This window comes from Saccoglossus kowalevskii, chromosome 9, assembly GCF_978046115.1.
Source record: "Saccoglossus kowalevskii chromosome 9, keSacKowa6.1, whole genome shotgun sequence".
Classification (NCBI taxonomy): Eukaryota; Metazoa; Hemichordata; class Enteropneusta; family Harrimaniidae; genus Saccoglossus; species Saccoglossus kowalevskii.
In genome coordinates, this window is record NC_140649.1 from 31,375,832 (window position 1) to 31,402,393 (window position 26,562).

Here is a 26,562-nt window from a genome sequence, read left to right on the forward strand (position 1 = left end):
GTAGGTTCTCTAAAAAATCCATATTTTCACTTTATTGCTACTACCCTTCTTCCCCTTTTAATGTAATGTAAACAACCCTAATATACACTAACTTTTATGGAGTTAGGGGGACCTTTTACCTGGATGCTGAAATAATTTAAGTTTAAGAGAGTATATCTTTGTCAGCCTATCATCATGCAACACATTGTAACAAAAGTAAATGACTAAAATAAACTAAATATTTCTAATTACATTATTTTTCTTTACTTATTAATATGTGAAATTTATGAGTACGGCCGATTGACAGTGTTACCGATATTCAATTTCTCATCTGTCGTGTAGAGACAAAAGTTATAAAAAATGACATCTGACACACAAAGTTATAAACATATTTTTATGGAAGGCAGTAAATCAGACTTCCTTTGTGTGAAAATTATCATCATGATGCGAATATTCAAATGATATTCTACGCAAGGTGGTGTAACGGGTAATAAAATCACCAAACATGAATTTTTATGACGTTTAATCTATACCAAAACAAAGTGCACGCATAGACAGGTTGAGTTCATTAATATAGTCACATTATTTGAAAGTTATTACCCCTATAGTCGGCACTTTTCAATTGTTCTCCTTTTTTATCACGCTTTATTAAATTATATTCTTCGTCCGCTGAATTGTTTGTGCAACATACAAAATTTATGTGTATTTTTAAAAAAATTTCTTTATTAATTTTTTAACCAAATAGACAGTTTTCTATTCTATTCTGTTGATTGAAATTCTTGAAAATAAATATATGGAAAAATGGAAAGGCAAAACAATTGAGGATATAAAAATTTATAGATTCTAATTATAGATTATTATAGATATTTACTCAAATTTAGATGAGTTCTGATTGTTTGTCATAATATTAATGATTTGATTGAATTGTATCAGTAACGATCTATTCTGCTAATTCAGCTCAAAATTACCCTTCAATTCACACAAATGAACAAGATTGCAAATTTGTGTACACCAACTTTTTGGTAAAAACCTAACTTTTTGGTAAAAAAAAAAATGGTTTATTCTCATTAAAATTGCATAATTTTAATTTATTTTTCCATAAACTTTGAAAAGACGTATAAAGACATCGCACTGTGATGTAAAATATTTTGATGTAAAATGTTTTTGTCAATATTTGTGAATATGTGATCTACACAGGCTTCTGCTGAGACGACATTGCCTTAAGTTCTTTATTAACAGGATTCTTACCAATCAGTAACTGCACGTGCTCGATCACTATCGCAAAACATAAACAAGTACGATGGCCTATAGCCAGTGGGAAATATCATTTGGTCCTAAATTGTTATAAATTTTCATGAAATTCCATAAAAAAGGCTTTGTGACGAATTATTATGATATTCGATGATCAAAAAGTAATAATTGTAACTACTATTTGTTAAAAAAAAACACAGTACGGTTGTATGCTAATGAAGTATCAAGTGATATATGTCCCTTTTTGCGTGATAATGTTGTTCTCATGATTTCCGCGACTGAATCTTGTTTTAAAATTGGTAAAATCAGTTGTTAATTAATAAATTATGATTGATGTTAAACTGCAGTGACCTACGTCAAAACAAACACAAGATCAAAAATTAAATGTTAACTTCCCAGGATGCAGTTGGTGAATTAGTCATCATTGCTCAGATTAAACAATAGGCTTGATATTGATGTGGACATTGCTAAATTGTTTTGTCACGGAAACTGATCTTTTTTTTTATCATGTGCATATATGTAACAAGAATTATTCTTCAAATCCAGCCTCAGATTACTTGTCATAGAGATCTCTGTCATCAGTAACCTAACCTGTCCCTATTGGATCAAATATATCATGTGACCAAAACGTACCAATCAGAGGCCAATTTCATTGACAATGACAGCTTGTTTTTAGAAATTGCCTTTTTCCCTGTTATATTTTAGGATATACATGTATATGTGAAACTTTTTGGATATTTTTTTTTTATTTCTTTCTTTTGTTTTGATATCATAAAGCATATTATTGATAAAAATCATATTTTGTTTCCCAGGCTTTTGAAAATAAATGGCCCTTCTAAGCGGACAGTTATAGATCTGTCAAACTAAATGTGTGTCTGCCTGCTTGTTTAGCAGCGACCCAACTTGCATGCTAATTAGACTCCGTTCCCATTAACTTCTCATCAGTCTCACAACCTTGTGGTTTTGTCTTTTTAATATGAAATATATAGACTAGCTGGCTGTATTGTTTGCTGCTAATGCATTGTCTTAGTGATTATTCATCCGGAAATAGTGACACCAATATTGTCTTTGTGCTCAGAATTCAGAATCGACTTTAATGAGATTTTGATAGAGTGTCTTCTGAATGACGATTCATCAAATTCTCTGACAGTCTTCAGATTGTCGTCTTCCATTGTTTTTGAGATATATCGACAGATTCTTAATAAGTTTTAGCGTCACAGAAGAATGTTCAAATAATTCGAAATGCTTAATTCTTTGAATATGCTCTTGTCTCTCGGAGCATCATAATTTTTTCCCACAAAAAATTTGTGTGCTACATTTTGTGAATTTTTATGTATTTTACTATAATTTATTTGTTTTTGGAATAAAATTGATTTTAAAAATAAAACAACTAGTTTGTGAAAGGTGAGAAAAGTGGCTTTAACATTGATAGGGTTAATTTTTTTTTTTTATACATCCATTTTTAAAAAATTTTGATGTCACTGGAGAGTACCGACAAGTAATTTCGGTATTACCAGTAAGGCATAGGTTCAAGTGCAAGATCTATCCTGACACCTCCCCCAAATATCGCCCTCTACAGCCCATGATGGAATGCATAATTGTTTCAAAATTTTAATCCAACATAAAAATGCGCAATTGTTCAGATTTTTCACATTTTTTCCATATTTTACGATTATTTTTTGTTCATTTTGCACCAAATAATTACCTATTGGCGGCAAAAAAATGTAGGTTTATTTTGTGAAAAGTTACAAAAAATTCTCGTCGGTTTTAAAGAGTTAAACAATACAGCACTTCGTAAATTGGGCAGTTTACAGGTGGTTGGGGTTTGGGAAAAAATCAGTAGAAAGAAGTGGTAGGTGTTTAGGGTTTTTAGAAATTTTGTTATCATTATATGAGTAAGCTTATTGAGAAAGAAGTGTTAGGTTTTATAAACGTGTCTTGTTTGCACATGGCCTGGCTTACACAGTGCTTACAAGTAGGTTATAAAGTTTGCAAACACTAATATTACACTGTCAAATGATCAATAGCAATTATTCTGATAAGCCATTGCACAATACAGGACCTGAGGGGTTTCCATTTTAATTGTAATCACTAACAAAATCTGACCTATCGGTAGTCATAATAGTTTTTGTCTGGGCATTGCTGTGTAAATCCCTTTAATACTAAAAGAGTTTCTTTTATGTCTCCAGAGTTACCAAAAACTGATGAAATTCGGGAATGAACTCCGAATCCGATTGTCAGGATCCGTCCGAGCAATAATAGGATCATATTCTGCTAAGAATTAAAGAAAAAAAAAAAACGCTTGCAATAAGTACTGGAACTGGGATTCATTACAATAAGACAGGTAATTGGAGATTTATTTGAATATCTGTGGCTGGCTGTAGCATGTATTAGTTTTAGTATTATTCCGCATTTCTTTGTGTGAGTGATTGTGAACCAAGTCATCATCTCCATCACTTTTGATCAAGTTACATTTTCTCTGGGGAGATGATTTTTAATTTTCCAACAGCGGATATCACACTGACGCTGGAGTGCAGGGCAAATATTTTGACATTTTATGAAACAATCAGACAACGTTACAAGGAAACGTGTGGTTGAGGAGATTGCATGTTGTAAAACGTTAGATTGTTTGTCACTGGGTGATAGGTGGTTTATCAGGAGTTAAGGTGGGTGTGTGCAATATTGCCATGACAACCATATAGAGGATGCTATTGAGAAAAAAACACCTTAAGATAGAACTCTATCCAAAAAAGAAAAGACCCCAAATTTGTTGAATACTGAGTAAATAAAACACTTGATTAGTGTTAAATAATGAAAATGATAGCGAGAAATTCAGCTAAGGTAGACATTTTGTCAGTTTTGGAACTTTTTTTTTATTTTATTTTATTTTTTTATTTTTCAATGACTCCTATTCTGGAATAAAATTTAATGTTTTCTGATTGAATTTTTGGCAATTGTCAAGAAAATAGCATTTTCACAAAATACTTGTTGCAACAAAGTTATCATCTACAATGTACGGTAACATAATAGAACTTTGTTTACTTTTGGCTAAACCCCAAATGAACAGTTAAATTCTAATTTAAACAACAAATTATTAATCTTCTCAGAGTGTTGGTTTCTACCTTGAAAGATTTTTTTGTTATATTAATTCATAGGATATCTCGTCAAACCACCGCTTTGATGAATCACCTTGAAAAGAGTTCCTCTAATCGCATTGTTTTAATTAAGGCGGGTCTCAAGTGATGTCTGTTACCTGTACCCACCGGATAAAATGCCTCAGAATCAATTAAGGCTTAACTCTGGATCCACCTCCCGTTTGTCTGACGGGAAGGAAGTTTATCTGGAGTAATCAAGGTGGTCGCCATCTTAATCATGTTGTCATGGCGAGAAGGAAGTCTTGATTAAAAAAGATTCCAGCTTGTCCAAAGGCAGTGACCTTTATGTTTTCAACCACTTCTGTATTTACACCAAGGAAATTGATTACCATGGCAACCAAGATGCCTGATTTTGTTTTGCATGTTCTTCTATTTCAATATATCCTTTCCAATTTGGGAAGTATTTTTTAAGAGTATGAAAATTCCATCCAGATAACCTCACAGTGTCTTGATATATACGAAGAAACAGTTGTTTTACTGGGACTGTAGATTAGAGTCTACACTGTAAGTTCAAGTTCACTCTGGTTTGTGTGAACTCTACAGTGGGTTTGAAAGATTCAGTCCACACTGTTAGTTCAAGTGGGTTGTACATTGTACATTTCAGGTGCAGTGAGAACCAATTGTAAAATCATCAAGGAATTTTAAAATCATTTCTTGGTATAGTATTTCATCATTACAAAATGCCAACATGAATTGAGTGCTAAATTTTCGTATATAGCTTAGGGAGATGAAGAAGAAACAACACAACCAATGAGCTGAGAATTGAAAAAACACTTATATGCCGCAGGGGTAATATTCCGTGTATATTGCTGCACAGTACCCGTAATGCAACAGAGTGATATCCATGTTCATTTACCCAGGGTGCAACATGTTTGAGCCAGCTAAGCTTTAATAACTTGTGCTTTCAGTCACCCACAATGCAAGTGTGTTGAATTACACTGTTGATCATTCACCCACAATGCATCATGTTCAAGTCAGCCAAACTTTAATTACCCAAACTATCCGTGTGTTTTTGTCAGCCACAATGCAAGTGTTAAATTACCCACAATGCAATGTTAGACCATTTATTGACAATGCATCATTTTTCAGCCAGTCAAACTTTAATCATCCATACTATTTCTATCCCATAATGCAATGTGTGAGCATTTTTCTCTAATGCAACATGATGATTTTTATGCCGGGGGATTCTGTCGTCTATAATATATGTTATATGTGCAATTACTATGAAAGCAACTTACTAATTTCACTTCAGTCTTCAATTAAGCACAATTCAGTTAGCTTGATGAATCCGGAGTAATATTAGCTTACCCATAATGCAACTGTGAACCAATTGAGCTCTTCAGTTATTCAATCATGCTCTATCTGACAATAAGTAAAAAAAAAATGATTCCAGCGGCGATAATATTTTGACAGTTGCCGTGAGATTCAGAAATGCTTGCATGATTGGGCAAATACAAATCAGATAAAAATTGTGATATTTAAGTAAATATTAAATTTGCCTCTGGCGACAGTGAAAGGTGTCATGCACAAAGTCAACCACTTAACTACATTGTTTTCGTCTTCTCGTCGTACTTTAATGCGTTCTCTGATTGACTCTACAAATATGCGTAAGAGTGAAACCACTTGACTGGCAAGATTCTCTGATCGGTTTTCATGTCACAACTTTTACCCCCAAGATTGAGGAGTTTTCATTTACAGTGTACATAAAACTGTTAAATTGCAGTTCTGAAGATTTGACCTGAAAATAGGAGGTCATGAATGATAAGTCATGTGATAGAGATGAGACATTGTGTTGTTTTGGGGTGTTTATTTGTTTGTACATTGTATATAATGTGAAGGGAAATCTGAAGTAGGTACTTGTAGTCTGCCATGTACAATTTAAACTATTCTGTACTGTAATTTTTGGTTTGTTGCCTGGATACAGTGGCCATATTGGAGGGGAACATATACACAATTATAGTTTGTGAGTATGGTTGCCTGGATATGGTTGCCTATGCTGGACAGTATCACATTTCACACATCCATACATCTGGTTGCCTAGACACAGTGTCCATATTAGAAGGCATTATTACATATCAGACACCAACAAAACACAAAATATCTTCCATCTGGTTGCCTTGACACAGTATTCCTATTGGAGGGCATTATTTCAGGCCACACAGCAATACAACACAGAATATCCCACATTTTGTTGCCTCAACACAGTATCCATATTGGAGGGCATTATTACATATCAGACACCAACAAAACACAAAATATCTTCCATCTGGTTGCTTAAACACAGTATTCATATTGGAGGGCATTATTACATATCAGACACCAACAAAACACAAAATATCTTCCATCTGGTTGCTTAAACACAGTATTCATATTGGAGGGCATTATTACATATCAGACACCAACAAAACACAAAATATCTTCCATCTGGTTGCTTAAACACAGTATTCATATTGGAGGGCATTATTGCATATCAGACACCAACAAAACATAAAATATCTTCCATCTGGTTGCTTAAACACAGTATTCATATTGGAGGGCATTATTGCATATCAGACACCAACAAAACACAAAATATCTTCCATCTGGTTGCTTAAACACAGTATTCATATTGGAGGGCATTATTGCATATCAGACACCAACAAAACACAAAATATCTTCCATCTGGTTGCTTAAACACAGTATTCATATTGGAGGGCATTATTGCATATCAGACACCAACAAAACACAAAATATCTTCCATCTGGTTGCTTAAACACAGTATTCATATTGGAGGGCATTATTGCATATCAGACACCAACAAAACATAAAATATCTTCCATCTGGTTGCTTAAACACAGTATTCATATTGGAGGGCATTATTGCATATCAGACACCAACAAAACACAAAATATCTTCCATCTGGTTGCCTTGACACAGTATTCATATTGGAGGGCATTATTGCATATCAGACACCAACAAAACACAAAATATCTTCTATCTGGTTGCTTAAACACAGTATTCATATCGGAGGGCATTATTGCATATCAGACACCAACAAAACACAAATATCTTCCATCTGGTTGCTTAAACACAGTATTCATATTGGAGGGCATTATTGCGGGCAGGCAATACAACATAGAATATCCCACACCTCATTGCCTAGACACAGTATCCATATTGCAGCACATTATCACAACATAGAATATCCCTCATCTGGTTGCCTAGAAACAGTATTCCATATTGAAGGCATCAAATGCTACACCTCAATACAACACAGAATATCTCGCATCTTGTTGCCTAGACACAGTGTTCATATTGAAGGGCATCATGAAATGTCACATCAATACAACACAGAATAAATATCTCTCATCTGGTTGCCTGGATACAGTATCCTTATCAGAGGTCATTACATAACATATCAATACAACACAAAATAACCCACATCTGGTTGCTAGGGCCCAGTATCCATATTGGAGGGCACTATCACATTAATATGCTTGCCAAGTTAGAATCAGTTATACTCATTGGCTCTTGGACTTCATGGTTGTTGACTGATGAGTGCTAAGTGGGGGATAGTTCTCAGTACATATGTGTGGTTTGATCACTACCCTGTAATTTGAAATAACTTCTTTTATCAGATTAGACAACTGAATGCATGTAACTAATTGGTGTAAGTGTTGTCAGAATACCATCACTGTCCTTAACTCTGAAAACTGAAAATAGTGCACAGTTCACAGCCTCACAATTCAGATGCCATCAATTGCACTTGTGTATAAGGAGAGGAACTAACTCAAAATATGTGACTGAATTTTTTTTGTTCGAAATTGAGCTAATAATAACAAAATTCAACTGTCGGAAATTCACTAATCTGATGGTATGCTTTATTTTTAGAGTTGAACACTGTTGTAATAAGTATAAGTGATATCCTGACATTGGGGTCAAATGATAATTCCCGCTGTTATTAGTGAATTTTACATCAATGCTAACTGTTAGGAATAACCAATATATTCACCAATATTAAATTTGCCTTAGGGGTTTTTCAAATTAGCGAGTACGTAATCTGCATTCCTGTGTGTCTGTTAACTTATTTTAACTTAGGAGCCAGATTTTATGCTATTTATAAATTCACTTTCTTGATTTCTTTTCAGGCTTCTGTTTTACTTGAATTCCTTTATTTTGTGTATTTTACTTTGTGACATGGCTGTCACTGTTGAAGCTGCTGAAAAACAATAAAAGTGTACATTCGGATTCATCTTTCCAAAAAGTTAAAATAAAAATAAAATCTGTCTGGTAATTAAAATGTTGAAAAGATGGATGTAGGAGAGAAAATAAGAAAGCTTGTTGTAATATTTTCTTTCCCTGACATTGAATGTAGGGTATAGTACATGTAGTGGAAAAATGTTGTGAATTAAAAATGAAAGTTCAAGAAAAAAATTTCAATAGAATGTAGGCCATTTAGAATGCAGAATGATGTTACTTTCCGTATACTGCGAGCAGTGTTATTAATAAAAAAAAAATATTGCCAAATATTAAGTGTTTGAGATTAAAGTAGCCTCTAGCAAAACAATCTATAAAGTACTATGTCGCAATCATCAGCTATGGCTTTTATATTGGAGCACTTTATTCTGAGCATCTGGCCGACTCGTATTTCGATTTCTCCAACCCTATAAAGGCATACCTTCCATCCCTATTTTTATGATGGTATAATCCAAGCAGGTGGGATATATATGTATATATATATATAAATAGCATATGACGTGTGATTATACAAAATAAACACACACACAAAATGGGGTATTTGGTGGGAAATTCCAACGCATCTTCGTCTCCCTTGACTCAAATAATTCCCGTGCATATATAATTGTAGATTTAGTAAAAGTCAAAATTTCGTTCCACAGATATGGGTAAATGTGTGTCAGAGATTAGAGCAGCGTTGTGTTGAATCGGTGTGTTGATAGTACATACACGTATTATGTTGCTGTCTAATAAGATACTGGTAATCAATAAAGCCACCCGAGTTCAGAAAAAACTTGCATCTCATTGGTGATTTACTAAAAGGTAATTTTTTCGAGAGCACTTGAATTTATTTTCTAGCATTCATATCCATTGTATAGAATCCATGATGACACTCTGAGTACAATCATATTATAGCTGAATTCAGATTCAATTTTCTTACTGTATGTAACTGTTCGGCAAGCAGTGGCAATTTGTTTCTCCATTTTTGCTCAAGTTCTCCGGATCTCATTTGAGGCGTTAAGTGCATTAGACGCGGCTGATGATTTACTAAAGAAACTAACGGTATCTGATGGGACTCGGCGAACACACATAAGGCCGAGTCTATTGGGTTCGTTAGCGAGATGTTGTTGTACAGCTGGTTAGTTTCGCACAGTTGGCGTGGTAACTACCTACAAAGGGCTGAGATATCACTTGGAACGTACTGAAATTGGACTCCAATTAAATTGTAACACACACTCCCTACAATGCTTGATGATAAATTTTGGTTATCATCGCAGACAAAGCATTTCCAACTTAGACAGGATATCTCTTAAGTTGTTAACTGTGTTTCACAATTGCTTGCTTTAATTGCTGCCGGGGTCAGATCCACGTCTTTCAAATTTGAGCTGTTTATCACACAATAGCAAATACTTAAATCATAATCGGTCAAGGGAAAAAAAAGAAAGAAACTTTGATAATAAGGTGATTGCATAGGAGCGTGCTTAATTACGTTTTTTTTCACTGTTATACCTTATCTGCTTAATCTATAATCCGATATGGTTCAAAACGAGCGTTTGCTACAAAGGTATATGATATCTGCATAATCGTAATGACTACGTACGGTAGCTTTGCTACATTCTACTGTCGGCCGATGTCGTGGTTAGTTATAATCCTCCTTTTCGGATCATCAAATGCAACCACCGAGCCAAGTGTTGTAGCAGTGCTTTTATAGTGAAGCATCACACTGACACACTCAAGTGCCTAAAAAAAAATAACGCACATACATTTTCAATGATTTCAAATGACTTTGCTATATACCTGGGCAATTGATGAAGCATTCTTTTTTTTTTTAACCTGACAACACCAACTGCATCTCACATGTTCATTTATTGTTCAGTGCTAATGCTAGACATTGTAGCAGTTGTTTTGAGCAGAGTTGTATACTGTAAATGTGACAGCGCCACATGTGACACTGGTCTTGTCTCATCTCTTTATTCATGGAGACACTGAGTCCATCAACATAGTCGTAACTTCTGGCGTACTATACAGATTGATACCACTTTTGGGGGAATTCAATTCCACCGATTCTTGTACTGACTGCAAATTGTGGACAGTAAAATCTAGTTAAATAGCATTATCAATTTATTTCATGCAAAAAAAATAAATAAAAAAACCTGAGTAGATTTTAGTTCTTTCATATTGCCATTAATATGTTAGTTTTGCAGCAAAGAAAGACTGTTTTTATATTCTTTAGTGATCTCTATTAGTTATTTCTAAGAGATATTGTCACAAATGAAAATCAGAATATAACTGATTAAACAGACGTTTGTTCTAACTGTGTTGTACGGTATTGATATAATAGTCTTGAATGGTAATTGACAGCGGTGTTGATGAGCTGCATTTGTCAATGTGCATATTGATCTCGGGTTGAATGTTTCCATTGCATCTATTGGAGCTATTGAAAGTGAGCACATTGTTTTTCTGTTTGATTAGGTCTATTGTGACTTCTTTGTTCACATACCTACCGTGCGTTTCATCATGGATCAGCGAGCAATGCTCGCAAACGGCATGTAACGTGTAAAACTCGTAATCAATGAACAAATAAATAAAATAACACTGTGATTGGTCCTCATGCAATCGAATCAATGCGTAAGACGAGCAGCTTTGTGTCAACGAATCAATGATGATAGGAGAGAACATGTTTTGGAAATTAACACAAAGCTAGGGAGTCTGTACTTTTCAGGCACCCTTGAGATGATAGATGTAGCTAGTCTTTCTCACTGCATAGTACAGCAGTGTATGAAGTTGTGTGTGTCATTTAGTCGTGTAAATCAGGGGTAGTATGCAGGAGTTTGCATGAATTGTAAACCATCGTAGGTAATCTTCACTAAGCCCTTCTATGACTATGAATTGACCATTAGCGTCAATGGAAACGCATCCAAGCAGGTCAGTTGGATAGTTTGTGGACATTCTTCCCATAGGGACTGCCATGTATTCACGGCTGACTGTACAACATTTTTACGCGGAATGAACACTAATACCACGCTGAATTTAAACTAAGGGAGATCTGGACTTCAGGTATGTCATAACTTCAAAGCAGTTGTATGCAGAATTTATCTTTCCATGAGAGTAGATGAAATTATGCTTGATGGAATATTTTTCATAGATTTTAACACTTCTTAACCTGTCTCCAAATCAAAAAAAAATTGAAATGATTTTTCTTTTTCACCGAAACACATCAATAATTGATATTAATGAGAGCGTTTGAATTTGAGAATTTTTAATTGACCATCAGTCATTTCTGTGAATTTTTAATCAGTGGTTGCCATGGGAATATCTTTTTCAACAATACTGATTGACTGCAAAAAAACATAAAATATCGCCATCATAGAAGTTTCTCAACATTATTAGCATTCTTTGTGATTTGTAAAAATGACTTGAGTTTAACATCTTGAATACATGTTGCATTATGTTTTTTTTTCAAACCAATCAATTTCGTAATATTTGACTAAATCATCTAAACTAAATTTATTTTAACTGCTATGAAAGTTGTTAGCAAATTCAATAGAAGAGCTGTTACAATGTGAATGTGTGGATCTGTTGACAAATTGACACCTATGTCTTTTGTATTATATTCATTTTCAATTAAACATTTTCATAAATTCAACCATCTTGAATGAGATCAATATAATGCGATTTTTGGTAAAATAATCAAAATTATTTAGTTTGAGAAAAAAAGAATATCATTTTACAATTGGTTTATGTTTGATTTATTACGATGTAATCTTTCATTGTTTGCTACTTTTCGGCATCAGAATCCTGATCTATCACTCTAATCTATTGATATTTTTTGTCACCCAAAAACCTATCATTAAAATAATCTATCTTTACAAACTGGAAATGTAAAAGAGGATGTGTTTTAGTGTATAAGGGAATTTTTAAAACATAAATAGTTGAATTTGTGAGATTGCCATGGAACTATAAAATTTGTATTCAGCTTCAAAGTCAAGTTTGGCCATTCTGCACAAAATTTTGAAAAAAAAAATATTTTGCCAAAAACTAAAAAAAAAAAACTTAATAAATCATCTCATGGTATCAAATTATCATCATTATTAAAGAAAAAATAAAATATTTAGAGGGAGAAATAGGTTGGGTTAAAAGTGATAGGCACGATGAAGAATTCATACGACTAGCTAGAATACTGTACGTAGCAAGTAACTGCAGTTGATATGTACACCAAGCGAGCGGTGCACAAGTCCATCACTTAGTGGGCTAGATAGCGTACATGATGTTTGAATTAGTGGCTACAATAAATCAGTCAATCATAATTGGGTTAAGTTAACAAGGCATAGTGTCTAGGATACTCTGCTCAATAGAGATTGGACTCAAGTATAGGAAAACAAGACAACAACACGGATTAAATCATTGATTCCACTTTACGTCAAGGACTGTTTCCGTACGTTCTTTCCTGACAGAGCCTGCTGATGCTGCACCCATCGTCATGACGACATGTTTGTGGCTACCGTTGTGTAAATGGAGGTAAGTTCAAAAGTGTGAGGTGAGCGTGTGTCACGTCTACTGGGAGATGTGCGTATGTTTGGCCTTGCCTCATTGGGCGGAGTTTAATTTGTGTTTATGTTGGCAGTTGACATTAGCAGACATACGCTGATTGTTCGGTTAAAATGTCATTTGCGGTATAATTTTTATTGCATCAGTGAGTATTCCATAATAATTCTGGTTAGACTTATTAACTCCAGATGATCTATAAGGGTTCATTATTATGTTATTTTGTGTTGCCAATAGTTACTGAAAAGTTTTCTATATAAAGTTATAAGCACACTGACATATTACCTAGCAATTATAATAGAAAGTACTTTGGGGGTTAAACTATATAGCGAGGTCATGCCATTGTCTACTATACTCGCCCCATAGTAAAAAATAAATAAATATTTTCACAACTATAAACATTTTATTAAAATTCTGAAATTTAAGATATCATATTTTCAGAGAAACACAAGTTTTAGTGTTTTGTTTTTTTAAGATAAACATTTTAAGGTGATCATTCTCTAATAACATCGGAAGCTGAGTCAGACGTACACACGCTTTAGATCTGATGACGACAACGTGACTGCTCCAAGATTAATGATAAAATTATATCAGCCTCTGAAAAAAGAGAAAGCACTCACTTGAATGGGATTGGCAGGTGTTACTTACAAAAAATGTAAACGACAGGAAAGTAGTACTATTATATAGCACGGTTTATGATGGAATCAGGTATAGCCAGTGTAATCGACTTACAAATTTTTATACCCTCTTTTCTATGAAAATATTTTATGATTTAAAATGTAAAATATCTATTTGGAATAACACTGAGGAATATTATTATTATAAAAATCAATATATTTTTGTAAAAATGTTGTTATACCTATTTGATGATAATTCTTATGAAAATATTCAAAAGCTTAAAATATTTGGAAAAAAGTTATAATTTTCCCAAGTTGAACATTTAATAATAAAACAAAACAATTCTTTTTATTTTGAAACTATACTAAAAATCTGAAAACATTATTTTAAATTTCCAACAGATTGTAAAATTGAAAGTTGTATAAAAAATTATTTGTGTCCTGAGATGTTCAAAACAATGGTGCAGTGAGTCCATGATTCCTCCATTCTTTTGCTTGTTTTTTCTTTCATTTCAACAATAGTTTGGAAGATATGCGCATCGACCAAAAGGAAATAGTTTTTTATTTCACAAATGGCTTTAAGGTTTACTTTCTAATTATTTACATTTTGTTGCAGTCCTATTTTTAAATATCTAATTTTTACGAAAATGAACCATAAAATTAGGCACTTAAATACTATGTAAACACTGTAATACCTAATGCATATATACATTTCATAAATCAATATTTTCATCGTAATTGAAAAGAAAGTGACCTCAGATATCTTGATTGTATGTTTCTCGTTGATACCTTCTCCACTAATTTGTTGATGTTTTGTTATTGATTTGCTGTTTTTTTCAAAGTCAAATTTTCATTTTTGGTTTTGAAAATTCTTCATATTAAGATAACGCATGTCATCTGTATTCATATATCTTGTCAAGAAAGCTCTGATTAATGATATCAATCTCCGCAAAATAGCTCCTTGTAATGTGAGCAAAAAAAAAATTAAAACGGGACCAGAGGTAAAATCTTGGTTGTATAATTGCACCGGAAGGATCCAGGAAAGGTTTAAAATGTCTGCCTGCATGACATCATGGGGTAGGTTGAAGCAGGTATATCGCATACGTATTAGGTCGTTCGTTTTCATTATCTTCTTGACATTTCGGCTCTGAGATTTGCATTTCGTTCCTCTTTTATCATCTCCCCTTGATGCATTTCAAGTAAACTCTGCAGATGAAAGCATCGGTTAATAGATGTTGATGTGGTCCTGCTGCATTGCCAATCTAGTAAAATAAACCTTTTACTGCAAACCAACGTTACAAGGTGATCTGTTTGGATTTACCTATCAGCTCTGTGACTATTGACTGAATTTTTACATCGCAAACTGACGAAAAATCAATTTACTTCCACTTATCAATCAACGTACACAGCAATATTCTCACTCCTGCTAAATATGTAACACTCATTGTTATTCATGGAAAATGTGCTGTTATTTTAAAAAATACAATGGATACATTCAGATGCTACATTGTGTTTATGTCGTGTAGATCAGCTTCCAATATCAATACATTTGAAAAAAATATATATACTTTTTGAAACATCCTGTATAACTGATTATCTACAAGCATAACTCTCTAATGATCAGTTCCAGGTTCTTTATATTTCCTCTAAAAACAAAGAAATATATCATAAATAAATAAATAAATAAATTAATAAAAAAAATTCAATATGACATATAATAGTAAGTAATCAAATCATCGTTTGGGATGAATACAAGTATTTTCTATAACATGAAATGTGTGTGCTTTATTATATCTGTGGTTAGTTTATAGTTGGATTGAGGAAGCTATGTTATGTTTATTATTTTGCGTTATTAATCACCATCCTAACTGGCGAACAATTAGACTCCCAAAAACTAGTATGTCACCAACTCGGAATACCCATGGTGCATATGAAGTCCCGAGCCTCCAGAAATGTAACCACCCGGGAAGTTCTATGAATTAATGCCACCCGCTGAAGTGTTGTTCTAGTGACTTTTCTGTGTCTCCGGATAGTGGAGGTCGAGTGCCACGCTGTTGGCTTGTGTTAAATAGAAATCAGAGAGGCCATGGCCTGTGATTCAGTTGTGTTGGAGAGTACAGGCAGCTCTTCGCTTGTCAAAAGCCCTTCAAGAACAAAAGCAGTTAGTACGGTAGAGAATGGCTCACAATAAACCAGTTTACCAAAGCCACTTTTTTTAGAACCTCTTATACACGGAACAAACCATTATATGATGGGGTGGTGATGTTGCAAGACAAACTGTGATATTATCTCTCTTTTTTTTTTCACATTCAGGAAAAAAAAAAGGTATATATGTATGTGTCAACCAATATTTTGGTCCAGTTATTTATTATAATTTGTTATGTTGTTGATTTCAATCAGACACACATAGAATAAACTTTTTAAATGTTGTAAATCATATTCAAGATTATAATTCTTCTACATGTATGTCTCTCCTGGAAAAAGATAAAAAAACTGTGTCTCACTTTTGATGTTTCTTGTTGTCTTGTCTAGAACCTTACTTAAAACAGTATTGAGAGCTATATAAAAAAAATTGATTTATACACTGTGACACAGGACTGTAAGTTAGGTCACATGAGGACGGGACTCCTTCTTTCCAATTTGCCAATTTCGGCATCTTATCTCATTTTTTATTTTTTATAGTTGCATTTCCTAGATTGAAATGTACATGGTAACAAAAAAAAGGTCGTAAAATCAAGTCAGATAGGTTAAAATATTCATGAAAAGCCCCACAATTGTTAGAATTGCGTGCTAATGTTTTATTAGTACTGTAGTATTCGTGGGTTTAGCTTTTGACTTTAATGCTGTAAATTTCTTACTTTGTATTCCCACCTTTTTCAAGTCTTTTGTGTTGTTTGTAACGCTACAATATGTGGCTTACCGTAATACTCACTACACTTGTCCCTTATACAATGTAGTAGGTTACAAACAGGAGGAGTGTGTAATGCTTGACTGATTCTAAGCGTTCTTTTGTCCTAAGGTGAAGTTCATTGTTTAGAAAAGTAAACAAAGACAACATGCCACATGGAATGAAATAAGCAGGATACCCGCAACTGTCAATTCTCCATCTTTTTTTCCAACTGTGTTGAAAATCGTTTGAACAATATATGCTTAATTTTTTTTAATCCACTGATGAGAAAACCACCTCACTGCTCGCATAAAACTTTCTAGAGGTGAAGTTCAAAATTCAGTGTCATAAATAAATGCAATTGATATGAAGACTTTTTTTTCTGGCACAACCACAATGGATTAGTTTATGTAAAAAAAAGTTGATCCCTTTTGGTTCAGAACAGGTCAAATAATGTCTCATGAAATACCACTAGCAACTAAACATTGAATGTCATGCATATTTAATTTATTATCGATGGCCTGTCATGTTAAGAATCAAGAAAACCCATTTCTGGCTGCAATTAACATATTACTGTTCTGTTTTCTAATGTTTTTCCTTTTGAACTTTACAAGGTTACAGTTTATTATGCAAACATTTGAGTTGCCACGGTTTCTCGCCAGTAATATTAGGTCAAATGTACACTATTATTTTCTCCACGAATTTGATTTTCAGCAGAAATTTTATTGTACATCGTAAAATAACAATGTATACTATAGGTGAAATTACACACTATGCATTTAGTGTTTTTATGAGCCGCAAGTTATCAGTGCGCTTGCTTTTGAAAAGCAGCTGAACGGGAAATGGTAATTTATGTCACATGTGGAGTTTACATTCATTTTTCCTGTACACCGTCCTTTCTTTCACTTTTCCCTGCCGGAAAGTTTAATATTCAATTGAAATTATAATGAACTTTATGTGTACATGTGAAAAACTCTTGGAACCTCACAAACAAACGTTGCTTGGTACTTGCAAATTGACAGAAATCATTTGTTTCAAGAAAAGAGCAAAATGCTTTTACGTTGTGGCTTGCTGTTTAAGTAAATGGAAAAATAACAAATAACTATTTCATTACAATGTATTTGAATGCTGCATAGTGTAGACATTATGAATATACCTGTAGGTATTATGATCAAGCCATAAATTGTACAACTGTCCAACAGTTGCTGCTCATTTTAGATCAAAAGAAAGAAGAATTTTGCATTTATTCTGTCCTACTTATAACAATTCAATTGTTTTTTGGGCTCTGTCAGTGTTTATTCTTGCAGCTCAATGCTAACAAAGTGTCACCTTTGTTAAAGTGTAACTGAATTGGAACAATTGACTTTTATTTGTGTGCAAAATTTATTTATAAACAACATTATGAAAAAAAATCAAGTGAAAAGGGTATATAAATTGGGTAAACAGTCAATGATATTCCAAAATCAGGCCATCCCACCTCTCCCGTCACCTTCGAGTTTTTTCGGCATTGCGTTTGTAGCCGAAATGGCGCCACCAACGAGACCATAAAGCATGAGATAGCTAGCAGACAGGATTGTTTGTCATTTTCCATAGGCACGCGTTTAGTAAACCATCATATACAACGAGCTACCAAATCGTTATCATGGGGAAACGCTGTGTTGTTGGCGGGTGTAGTGAAGTATTTCTGTATATATATTCTATGGCAAGAATATTGAAAAAAATCGGGACAGGAGCAACTTTTATTATGTTAATCTGAAATTATTACATCAATAACAACTCATGAATATTCATGAGATTATTTTTATGAGTCAAACAAATAACAAAAACTTTGAATAGCATATTTATAAAATTATAACCAAATATTACATGATATTAAATTTTTTTTCTTCAAGAAATTGATCTGAATTTTGGCGGGAAAATGAGCCCCACCTGCTTCATTGATCAGTCACACGTCATACAAGTGTGATACACACACGCCGATTCATTTTATTGATGTTATTCTAAGATGTTTCTCGAGTTAGTCATTTTCTGTTAAAGATTTCCTCATTAAGTTATTCATCAAAAAAATGTCTCCTTACTGTCGCTGAAACGGAAATACTTGTCGTCTTTGTCACTTGCTTAGTTTTATTCATGACTTCTTTAATGGCTTCTTCCATATTGCCAGAAAAACTGTGTTAAAGGTCACCTGTAGCAACATGCTGTATTCAAAACTTATTGATGCTTGTCTGTTTGTTTGCAATTCGTTTTCCCTTCATGTTCGATTTTTCTTTGGCTTCACATAAGAAAGAGAGTTTTTGTTTTTTGTGTCTGCTGGAGCTTTTTATTTTATTTCGACATTGAATCATAATATAGAATACTAAATTGTATGTATATTCAATTTTTACTTTTTTTCCCCTACCTTTTCCTTTAAATATTTTGACTGCTATATTGAATCATTTAAAAAAAATGAGCAATTAAAAAGACAGATGTCCAAAATTAGGATTTGATTTTTGTCCTAAAAGATTGCGGCAGTCATAGTTGCTGTTTTCCCAAAGAAATTTTGACTTGTTTTTTCCACTAGAGAATAAGGATATTGAAAGTGTGGAATCAGTCAATTCATGAATTATGCATGAGTTCTCTTATCCATTGTCTGCGTTTTAGAGGTGTCAAAAATAAAGATAGGATCTTTTTTCACCTTTTTCAGCTGTGTGTATATTGCTTTTTTATTCTAAATGAAGAGAATTGTTTTAGACGGAGTCATTTATTAAGATGGAGATTGGGTTTGGGGTTTTAGTAAGTCTGCCATGATACTATCGGCCTCACAAGTGACAGTGATGAATGAGCAATATAGTCGTACAAGAAATCAACTATTTTCAAACAACACTCAGTCTGTTGCTAATTTTTGCTCACTTTTCAAAATTTCTGTCAAAATTTTAACCCAATTATAAGAAAAATAGAACATAGAAGTTTGGGTTTAAAATCCAAATAATTTTTTTGGCAAACAGATACAATTTGATGGTTAAAAAAATAAAAATGCGCTTAGTTTTCTCTGCTACGAAAATGACAACCATGTTTATCTGTAAATTATATTCCACAACTTTAAAAAGTTTTAATGGAAAGGTTATCATAGATGTCAAAAATTTGCTGCGACTAAATAATGCCCTGAAACCTTCGCAACCTTGTAGTCATGGCGGCAGTTTTTCTGTTCTGTTAGATTACCATATCGCCATCTAGATGCAACATTCATAGTCGACAAATGCTAAGATCGTACAAAGAAAATGAAGATTTCTTTCCAAGGCATAGTCGGTATGACGCCTTTGAACTGCAGTAAATAAATCTTGTGAGCGCTTTTTTTTATTCGTTAAATTTAAATGTGAAATCGACTACTGGCATTTCTATCTCCATGGATTAACTTCAGCTGAGGGCCAAATTTGTACTTCGACACGATGTTTACATTCATATTTAACGCATTAGGATTATGACTAATTTCATTGGTTGCAGGCTGAAAAAAAGTCTTTTGAAGGAATATCTAGATTCCTCCCATAGTTCACAGCTATTTTACCCAGAAACACCGAGACACTAAACAAAACTTACCTCCTATTACTGTTAAATCTAGAAGAAAAAAAAATCAAAATTGTGTCTAAAAAAAATCAGGGATGTTTTAGACTAACATGTGTTTGATTCTTTTTACGAGAAATTCAACTTTTTTTTATGAAACCATGATTGATTGCGAGAATATTAGTTCTCGGCAATAAAAAGTTGTTCCACTCAGTGTCGCGTCTAAACCACTTTAATTTTCCAATTTTGACAAAAAACGGTCACCTACGACCTGAGCCAGTGACGCCACCCCATCATTATACATTAGTCACTTACTCGGCAATCGAATAGTAGCTGTAAGTTATGAGCAATCGTGGTAATCCAACAACATACTGCCCTTTGTTCTGAAATTGACAATAGCCTCGTTTATTAATGACTTGTCGTTTATTGTAGATATTAACCGTTGATTTTGATTACATTGTACAAAGGTGGAAGCGCCCACCCTCCGACGACTCATCTTGATGAATTCTGAATGTCAAACTTTACTGGGCTAATTCTCTTCAATTTGCACAACAAAACTTTTGTAATTCTCTTATTAAGGCTTAACTGATTCATAATATTTTTGGCGGTGAGTGAAGGGAGAAAGTTAATCATCAAGAACAATAATTTATTATATCATTAATGTTGCTTTTAATCATCCTCTGTAATGTGGAGAAGCGTATAACAATGTCATTTAGTTGCAATCACACTACACCATTGAGAGTTATAATCTACCCTTTATAGCCATAACTGGATTTACTCCTAGTGTCGTCTTTGTTGTCTTCACATTGATTGTGAACCAATTTTGACAACTAATTTCCATCTATTATGACTCAAAATAGTGTCTTTTTGTCACAAAAAAAGATCAGGTGTTTGTGGTTGTGACCAGGAAATGCTCACTAAGCATTGATTTTCCAGTTTCCCTCATTATATTATAATTCTATTTTACTTTTGAAGTTATTTTTTTCGAAGAGGTGACTGGAAGAATTAACTTCATTATAATTTTTTTTAAAGCAAATATAACTTTATAATTACATTTGTGATTCTAGAACAATATAGAAGTACATCTCCAAACAAGGTGTGTGCCAGCCGAAAATTTTTGTTTTCCTGATTTTCACTGTGGATGAAAAAGCAACCAAACCAGCAGTATTGCGATATAAGCTCACTGTTTTGCCAACAATATTAATATCAGCTTACCATTACAAACTGTTACATTTGAACTATCAATATTGCTACTTTGTTTGCAAAACGGTGATCTATATTGAAATACTGCAGGTTGAGTTTCTTTTTCTCGTTTGCAGTATCTATCCCTATCATGATCTGTTGATTGAAAATTGTGAAAAAGTGAAAATTGGAAATGTATTTTCTGATATGACGTCTATATTAGAAACCGGTGTTCCACAGGGCTCCGTCTTAGGGCCATTATTGTTCTCAATGTACATGCGTCCATTGGGCGAGTTATTGCGACGTCACGGCGTAAAATATCATTTTTACGCCGATGACACACAGATTTATTTATCGGTTTCTGAAGATGATCAAATTCGCGCCCGGGTGATACTTCAGACATGTATTCAAGACGTTAGCGATTGGATGTCTTGTAATTTCCTACTTTTGAATGTGTCGAAAACTGAATTTGTGTGCATGTCGTCTCGGAGATTCTCACAAGACTCGTGTCCTTTGTCTAGTATCGCAATTGGTGAAGAATTGGTTAGTGCTTCGTCAAGTGCTAGAAACTTAGGTGTCTTGTTTGATTCGCAGCTATCTATGGAAACACACATTTCTACTATTTGTAGATCTGGATATTCCCATCTAAGAAATATTAATCGTATTCGTAAATCATTATCCCAATCTGATACTGAAAAGTTGGTACATGCATTCATATCTTCTCGCTTAGACAGCTGTAATTCATTATTGTCTGGTCTCCCTGTAACTAAGATAAAACCTCTTATTCGTGTACAAAATGCAGCAGCCCGCCTTGTCACTCGTGCTCGAAAATATGACCACATTACAGACATTTTTATTAAACTTCATTGGTTACCAGTTGTACAAAGAATCAATTTCAAATTACTTTTACTAGTGTATAAATCTTTGTATGGTTTTGCCCCAAATTATCTATGTGAATTAATCGAATTTTATGTACCTAGTCGTAGTTTAAGATCTGAATCAAAGTTTCTTATTAAAACTCGTCAGGTGTGTAGTAAAAAGTCCAAGGTGTTATACAAAGACCGTGCTTTTGAAAATTTAGGTCCTAAACTTTTTAATGAATTACCTCTGTCTGTTCGTTCTAGTCCTTCAGTAGACATTTTTAAATCCAGACTGAAAACGCACTTATTTAAATGTGCTTTTAATATTTGACTGATTGTTTATTGTATCAGCGCCTTTGATCTTCATATGTTGGAATTGTTGCGCTTAATTAAATAAAGTTATTATTATTATTATTATTATTATTATTGATGTTATATTTTTTTACAAGTACACTTCTAGCACAACAAATTCTGTATTGTATTAGTTTTAGCCTATTGAAGTATTAAAAGTTGCATTGATGCTATGCTTTTGTTCACTTTTAGTCATTCAAATATAATCATGCTTTTTATCGCAGACATATTTATCTGCTCACTGGGACACATAAAACTGAAATATTGTTTTTCCCAACAATAATTTCCATTGATCGTATATTAACGGATTTTCCATTTGGCGCCATTTGGTACGTGAATTCCTTTTTAATTGTCAATGAACAAAATAATAAAAGATGAATTCACTTACAATAATATTTGTATAGTACATATTCATTGTTTTGTTTATATTCATAAAATATGTGTATGTTATTTGGTATCTATAATATATAATACATTTTTTTCATATTAAATGAAAAATTAATACGTGGTCTGCAAGTTTGTTAATCAAAGCTTTTTTTTTCTTGCCCTTTCCCTGACCTTCCGTCAAAGATTTTCAGATTATTTGGTCTGTATCTTTCTAAAATTTTGATATTGAAAATTATGGAAATGTTTTCATCGAGGAAAAGTGGTTTTGTTTTTGCAGGAAAATGTGCTAATATAATAACATTTATCGTAAGCCCTCGTCCTGAATTGAGTTATAAAACATTACGGTACCACGGTCTGAATCACAATCGGTGGATACAACACGTTGTAATAAAACCAAAAATACATCAAAAAAAACATGTGTCATGTGAATTTACCCAAATCTGATAGTCATTTCATTATCGTACATAAAACAGCGTGGCTGTGTGTCGTAATCTTGCGGTTTCATCGCCATCAAATTAAAATCCCTTTTTGTGTGTATTCCTTTTCCAAACAAGCCAGTATATGGGCTTTATTAGATTTTCTACATAAGAAAATTAAATTTGTGGACTGCGTAGGTTATTGTCGGGTGCTCATAGCCATGGGATCATTTCCCGCATACACACTAACTCATTCTGTGCCTTTGTCGTATTAGTACGGATCATCACGTAAGGTCTGATTTGAACCACATAGCCATTTATTTGAGCTCAGGTAGCTATGTTCAGGTAGCTATGTTCACGTTCAAAACAGATAACAGACTTATGAATGTTGTGTCTAATAAAATAAACTCATTAAAAAAAACCCTGAGAAACATGTATAACTTATGCTCTCACAACAAGTTTCTGAATTTAAAACCTAGTGAATATGCTCGTATATCGGTATAAAAATACCATCGTTTTAAAGTCAGAAGAGAACAACTCATACTAAAAATTTCAGCAAGCAAGCTTTGACAACAAATTATATACCGATAGATACAGGTAAATTGCCTCACAATAAAAAATGGTAGCATTCAGGTGAGCTTTGCAGCCAGGAGCAGAATGCAACCTTGTTAGAGATTTTATACATCCATGTCTGCCGTTTTAATCACATAATATTTCAAACCTGACAGATCACTGAGGGCCAAGTAACAAAAATTGACCACATAAATCTGACCAACTGACAATGTCCAATAAAAAAACAACAACATGTTTCTATGAATACAATTTTGAAATTATCATTTTGTGGGACTATTCTTTTTGCGGCATTTTCGTTTTTGTTTTGCTAAATGGTGGACCATATTTTATTTTATCTTCATACACTTATCTAAATAGTTTTTCATCCAATTTTTCTGTGTAAATATATTTTACCACAATTTCACTAACTTTTGAATTATAATTCTGCATTTGCAAAAATAGACTAAATATATCGTTTTTTACTGATTAGGATCATAACCTATAGATAAATGGCTGATTATCCACGGATCAATATCACAAAAAATAATTAACGAAAAATGACAGCAGCAGTGACAAGGTTAATCACAATAACACTTACTGCATAGTTGAAGTTGACCAGCTGATTGTATCATAGCACCACTATATTTCACCACTTGGGAGAAAACAATGTCGCTTCCTGTCCCACAATGCCACTTCCTTTCCCACAATGCCACTTCCTTTCCCACAATGCCAGATCCCTGCTGGCCCTTTGCATGATGCATGAGGTTTATTCTATGCCATACTGTGGAATACTTTATTTTCGCTGTAATTAATTTTCACTGAAAAGGCTTTTTGGGTGTTTTGTATGGAATTTATTTTCACCAATTTTTGATGAGTTTAATGTGAAATATAGGAAAAAAAGTATATTCGCTGGATTTTATTTTCACGGAATCATCCCTTCAGCGAAAATAGCAAAAATAAATTCTAAGCGAAAATAAAGTATTCTACAGTATTCTGCTTGAACAATGCTGGAGTTGTATGATGCAAAGGAAATTACCAATTTTGGAAAGTACAGAATCTCTTTAAAACCCATAATTGCATTTAGTTCCTGTGATACATAATTATTAATGATATCTGCTTTTGTGCCTGGATTTGAAAAATTTCACAAAACATCCACTCGCATAGTAATTTGGTGTTCTTCTAAAATAACACAACAGATATGATATAATTATACTGGTAACATTTTTGTCAATAACAATTTCCAATTTAAGACATACTTCTGCTACCTGCTGTGAACAGTTTACTTTCGCTGCAAGGAATTTGTTGCAATTTGGTGAATTTATGTTATTTGGGATGACAACAGTGAGACTGCACTGCTAAAAATTTTGTGATTTTCCCTGATGCATGAACTTACAACAGATTACAGTGTTCCCAAAATATAAAAAAAAAACTAGCTTTCTATAATCCTGAATTTAATAGCTCTAGGTAGAGGGATAATTGTGGAAAAAAACGGTATACCGTAAAATCTGTATTAGAAGCCGCATCCCTAATAGAAGTCGCACCCATTCTTTTTAAACAATTGGGAGCCAAAAAATCATCATTTCTCATATGTGTAGATGTTCTAATAGAAGCCGCACCCCCTCTATTGGATTGTACCATTTTAATAGAAGCCGCGGTTTCTAATACAGATTTTACAGTAGTACCGGTATGTGTGCATTACATAAGTGTACTTCATGGCATTTGTTGAACCATGGTGTTTGTGTTGAGAGAGAGGAGGCAGTTGTATAAGACGATGTATTGACCATTCTCTCCATAATAGCATTATCATGTGTGACAATTAAACAGTACCAGTATAAGACTATGTAAAAAGTTCAATGTCAAGTAATTAGGACACTTTCTGTATGACCTCGTGATGCATTCTGGATAATATATGCAAATGTTTACAATTCTGTACATGTAATATGATCTCATGATGCATTGTGGATAATATAAGCAAATAATTATGGATACATGACATGAAATTTGATCAGCTTTCTGTGATGCATTATGGGTAGTGTATGCAATTGTTTATACAAACATTCCCCCACATGATACAGTTTATATATTTCTTACAAATATTTGTTTTTAATCCATATATTGAATTTGATAATTTCATATATGACGTGCATTATGGGTAATCATGTTTTTCACAAATACTTATCTTACATAGAATTGATATGGAACATGAAATTGATGTGATGCATTGTGGGTAGTAGTTGCTGAATTCCCATTTTCTGTCACAACTATATTATCTAATGTATTTTCATCATGATTAGCGTAACATTTTGGCCTGAAACTGCACGTCCTAGGGGAGAACGGGACAAGAAAAGACGTAATTGAGACAGTATTGTTCACTAGCTTCGATTGATTTTAACCCAAGTTGACACGCAATATATTAAATTATTCTGGCCAAACGAACACAACTATGACATAGTGAGTTATGCATCTTAAGTACCTGGAGTAATTAGTTTTAACAAATCAAAATTGAATAGTTATGAAATGTTTCTTTATTTCACAATCTGTGAAATTGTGGCTGCCTAGCTTGACATATTCACAATTCCTAATGTTCGTTGTTTCATTTCCTAGATTTCACTGCAAGTAAAGTGAATT

The 26,562-nt window shown here is 33.4% G+C and overlaps 1 protein-coding gene and 1 long non-coding RNA gene across 5 annotated transcripts in view; one reads left to right on the forward strand and one right to left on the reverse strand.

The window, feature by feature from the left end:
- The window catches only part of LOC102802515 (uncharacterized), a 494,330-nt gene that overhangs the window by 249,392 nt on the left and 218,376 nt on the right, over positions 1 to 26,562 (reverse strand). The window lies entirely within an intron of this gene.
- LOC102801330 (uncharacterized) overlaps positions 1 to 26,562 on the forward strand; it is a 149,048-nt gene that overhangs the window by 57,980 nt on the left and 64,506 nt on the right. Inside the window, exons 3-6 of one of the 3 annotated variants that reach the window (XR_014930436.1) lie at positions 3,420 to 3,574; positions 9,263 to 9,422; positions 11,561 to 11,657; positions 13,055 to 13,140. The gene's annotated coding sequence lies outside the window, so the exon portion shown is untranslated. Of the gene's footprint in view, positions 1 to 3,419; positions 3,575 to 9,262; positions 9,423 to 11,560; positions 11,658 to 13,054; positions 13,141 to 26,562 lie in introns of those variants that run through there. The other 2 variants (XR_014930438.1, XM_085503404.1) reach the window with 2 other exon arrangements.